The following is a 4,963-nucleotide window of genomic DNA, read 5'->3' on the forward strand; positions in this document are numbered from 1 at the left end:
AGGTTTCAAGACAGAATGGAAAGGAGATACATCAGAGATAGTGAGTATAAACATCTTTCAAAATAAGTATAAAATGAAGAAGAGAAGCAATAGCTGGCAGGAAAGTAGGGTCAAAGACTGGGAAATTATTATTGCTATTTGAGATGAGAGGATTAACAGTATGTTTGTTATTGGAAAGGAATGACCTAGTACAGAGGGGAAAGTGGATGAAGCAGGAGAGTGAAAGAAGACCTAGATGGATCAGGAAAGGAAAGAAAGGAAGAGCACTGACCTTCAGTACACAGAGGGAATGCGGTCAAGTGCTCAGATGGAGAAGCAAGGATAGTTATTCATAATGACACAATGAAGGTAGGGGAGTATATGTAATGATAAGAGCTTCTGATTGCTTTAACTTCTTCAGTATGAGAAGAATAGAGGTTACTGCTGAGAGTGAAGACAAGGGAGGAAATATTGCAGATTTGAAGGAAGAAGACATTATAAAATAGTTGACTGGGAAACTGAAAAAGAAAATGTATTAGAGAAAAAGAGCATGATTTTGCTGAGTTGAGGTTGATATTAATGACCATTTGTTTAAAGTGAGACTAGTCAACATGGTTGTATGTGTTTCTTGATCCTCACTCATCTGTTTAAGTACAAGCTCAGAGTAGTTCAAGAGTTGGATTTAACCAGGGTTTGGTTTTGCCAGGCACTAGCCCAGAAATAAGAAAGGGACAAGGGAACTGAGGGTATATTCAAGGAAGTGGTTTTAAAGAAAGGAGCTCTGGTGGCATATGGTTACAGCATTTGACTGCTAACCAAGATCAGTGGTTTCAACCTGCTAGCTGTTCCATGGAAGAAAGATGAGGCTGTCTGCTTCTCTAAAGATGTACAGCCTTGGAAATCCTATGAGGTGGTTCTACTCTGTCCTAAATGGTCACTATGAGTCAGAATCAACTCTGTAGGAGTTGGTTTGTTTTTTCTTTTGGTTGGTTGTAATGATTATTCCATATTTATAATGTATGCATCTTTGAATACTCACAGTGCCTAGTATAGGGTCTCACATATTAGAAGCCCTGTAAGCACTTGTTGAAAGAATCAAATTGTGGTGTTGGTGAAGAACATTGAATATACCATGTACTGCCAGAAGAAGGAACAACTCTGCCTTGGGAGAAGTACAGCCAGAATGCTCCTTAGAATTGAGGATGCCTGGCAAGTCTTCTCACTTAGTTTGGACATATCATAGGAGAGACCAGTTGCTGAAGAAAGACATCATACTTGGTAAACTAGAGAGCCAGCAAAGAAGAGAGATCTTAAAGAGATGGATTGACACAGTGGCTGCAACAAAGGGCCCAAAAGTAACAATTTTGAGGATGGCACATGACCTGGCAACAGTTCATTCTGTTGAACATTAACATCACTATGAGTTAGTGCTGACTCAGCAGCACCTAACCAATAAGCACTTAACTAATAAGGGTGGCTGAACCAAATGGCCAAAGAAGCTTGCAAATAAGCAGAAAATCTATGACTTTTTTGGGGGTGTGTCCATATTCCCAAAGAACTTTGGTAGTATAGTGGTTAAGGCATTCTGTTGCTAACCAACAGTTTGGCAATTTGAACCCACAAGCTGTTCTATGGGAGAAATACGAGGGAGTCTGCTTGTGTAAAAATTTGTAGCCTTGGTAACCCTCTGGGGCAGTTCTCTCCTATAGGGTAACTATGAGTCAGTATCAACTCGATGGCAGTGGGTTTGCTTTTGGATCCTTATTTCCTATCATTCTCACCAGAAAACCAAGGTGGTTCTTTGGATTTCACTATGAAATATCCCACACTAAAGAAAACCACAAAGATTCTTATGAATTAAATCTTGTGGAAAGGAACTTATTTATTTACTTATTTTACTAGAAAAGGATCTTTTTCTCTAACAGAATTCATGGCAATTTTTCTTTATAATGACCCTCCACACATGTTCTTTTATAACTTAAAAAATATTTTACAAAAATTCAAGGTATCAAACAAAACTGCAAAGCTTTCATAAGACTGTAAAGATATTTTCTATTTGCCATCAACCCCTCTAGATTGTTAAGCAAAAATCCATAGAAAGATGAGTTTATTTTTCACTACCACTGACAGATGGTAAGGTACCACTGACTCCTATGATACTTGGAACTACGGAGTATCTAGCCCAGGAGATATCATACAGCTGTCAAAATGAAGAACATTAAATCTATTTATCAACCAACTAGAATATTTATGATATTGTGTAAAGTATAAAATAGAATTACATTCACATAGAGTTTTAAATCATGGGAAAAATATGTGACAATCTGCTTCCCTAAAGATTTTCAGCTTTGGAAACTTTTGGGGGCAGTTCTATTCTGCCCTTAGGGTCACTACATGTTGGAACTGACTTGAAGGCAAAGGTTTTGGCTTGTTACATAAAGCTATACTTTGGGAAAAAATGTTAGGGAAAAAACAACTAAAACTATAATGCTAATTGTGTTACATTGGAGGGAAGATTGGGCAATCTACTTCCGTAGTGATACCGCCTCAGAAACCCAAGGAGGTGTTGCTATGAGTCAGAATCAACTCGATGGCAGTGAATTGAATAATTGTGTTAGAGTGCTGGGATTTTTTATGATTGTTTTTCCTTTTTATGTTTTCCTCATTGTGGCTTTATTATTTTAGAAAAGAAAAAAATAAAATAAACCTTATTTGATATGTTTGTAAACTCCCTAAAGATAGAGAAAATCTTCTATTACTTGATCTGGAATTCTTCCATATCCCCCTACACCACTGAGAAATCAAGATTTCACAAAGAATGAGTTTATTAACTCAAGGAACATATTAGCTGAAGTATTTAATAGGTATGAGAGAGGATTAAGTGTGTGGTAGTTAAGATTATGTGTCAGCTTGGCTGGGCCTGATTGAGGGATTGGGCAGCTGGATGTAGTTATTACCTATGATGAGATTGGTTATCAACTCCATGGTGGAATCTACAGGTGCAGCTGAGTAGCTGCCTTAGGGATGTGGTCTGCTTTCCATACATACAAGAAACTTTGAGGAAGCTCTCTAGCTTTTGGCACACTTGACTCCTGCATATAGCTGAGTTATTCAGCAGCCTACCATGCTGTCTGCCAATCTTGGGACTCTTAAAGAACTTGAATCAATGGCCTGCCGTGTGGTTTGGTAATATCAGCAGCCAGCAGCTACCTGAGTGAAGAAAGCCTCCAGCTTCAGTGGTCCAGGAGCAAAAGGCAGAGCTGAAGCCCAAGGTCGAGGGGCTTTCACCCAGCCCCTAGAGCCTGGCACCTTGAAGTTGGACTTCTAGCCTCCAAAACTGTAAGAAAATAAACCTCATTTGTGGTATCTTTCTGTTAGAACAGCAAAACAATTTGGTATATGTTTGTGTTGTTTTACATAAATGATTTGAACTTTAGGGGGGAAAAAAAATCTAAAGTGCATTTCTAAACCACTTTCCAGATTGCATTTTCCCTCCTCTTTAAAAGGTTTATAAGACCCTGTACAAGCATCTATCTAGTTTTTTGCATGATGACTGTCACTCAGTAAGTTTTCATACCATTTGAACCATTGAGATTTGTTAAAAACTTGGAAATACCCCAAACCTTACATTTATTAAAAAAAAAAAAAAAAAAAAAAAAAAAAAACCTCCTGTGCTAATGACTAAGCCTCAGGCAGCACTTTTCTATAATTTTTACATGTTCAAATTCTTTCCCCTTTTATGGGTGGAGTTTTATAGATGATAAATTTAAATGCTCAGAGAACTTTAGAAGTTAATTTTTCTTACCCTCTCTACCAGTCCTCTTATGTTGAATTATTCAATGGAGCTTAACTGAAATTGGCATTTTTCTGACATAAATAATATTTTCATTTTTTTTCAGAGCCTTTCTGCCAAGAACTTAATAATAGGGAGGTAAGCAGGAAAAGGGCATTCCTCTCCCAAGACCAAAGCTTGAAAGTTGACCCTTGCATTAGTCACAGGAAGGCTTTCTTAAATCATACCATACCCAACTTCAGTAGCTTTTCTTTAGTAGAGGTTTAGGGAAATTAGGTTCTATTTTTAGCTATGCTCCTGTGGTGTAGTAAATTACATAGTGTGGCTTTTCTAGCCATAAGTCTTGTAAACTCCGTGGTGGAATTTGCCATGAGCAACCAAGTAGCTCCTGGTTGTTAGTTACCCACCTGGAGTATTTCTGTTGGGAGTAGCACGAAGTAATTTTCTGGGAAGTTCGCTCTCTCTCAGGTGTATAGAATTCTGATGTTGAGATTAGTTGGTTTGGTCACTGTGCCAGGCTCAAAATGAAGCCTACTAGAAAGGGAGCTCTGGTAGCATAGTGGCTACGGCACTTGACTGCTAACCAGAAGGCTGGCGGTTCAAATCCACCAGCCACTCCTCAGAAGGAAGATGGGGCAATCTACTTCCATAGTGATACTGCCTCGGAAACCCAAGGAGGGGTCGCTATGAGTCGGGTCCAACTCCACGGCAAACAACAACAACAACAAGAGGCAGAAAGAGTCTCTCTGACTGCTGCCTGAGAAAGATGTGCTGCTGAGAGAAATGCGCTCCTGAGAGACATACGCTGCTGACAGAGAGAGATACCGAGACACACACTGCTGGGAGAGAGACCAAGAGAGATTGTTGGTTGAGAGACATGGACTGAGAGAGACTGAGTCTTGTCCCTGAACTTGAATTGTAGTCTGTTGCTTCCCTTTTAATAAACCCCATAATCCGTGATTGTTGTGTGGCTACTGCAGTGAATTATCGAACCCAGCAGAGAGGTGGTGGGTGCTGTAGGAGGAACGGTTGGTGCCAGGGTTGGTGAAAGGGCTGGAGGGAGGCAGCATGTCTGGCCTCTTAGGGACAGGCCTTGGGCTTCTGATGGTGATTTTGTCTTCCTCATGTGGGGTTAGAGGAGGTCAGAAGATGCAGCTTCCTTGCCCCTTTGGCAGCAACTAACTAGTTGTT

The sequence above is a fragment of the Orycteropus afer genome, unplaced genomic scaffold (assembly GCF_000298275.1).
Source record: "Orycteropus afer afer isolate SDZICR_OR568_19922 unplaced genomic scaffold, OryAfe1.0 scaffold00044, whole genome shotgun sequence".
NCBI classification, from domain to species: domain Eukaryota; kingdom Metazoa; phylum Chordata; class Mammalia; order Tubulidentata; family Orycteropodidae; genus Orycteropus; species Orycteropus afer.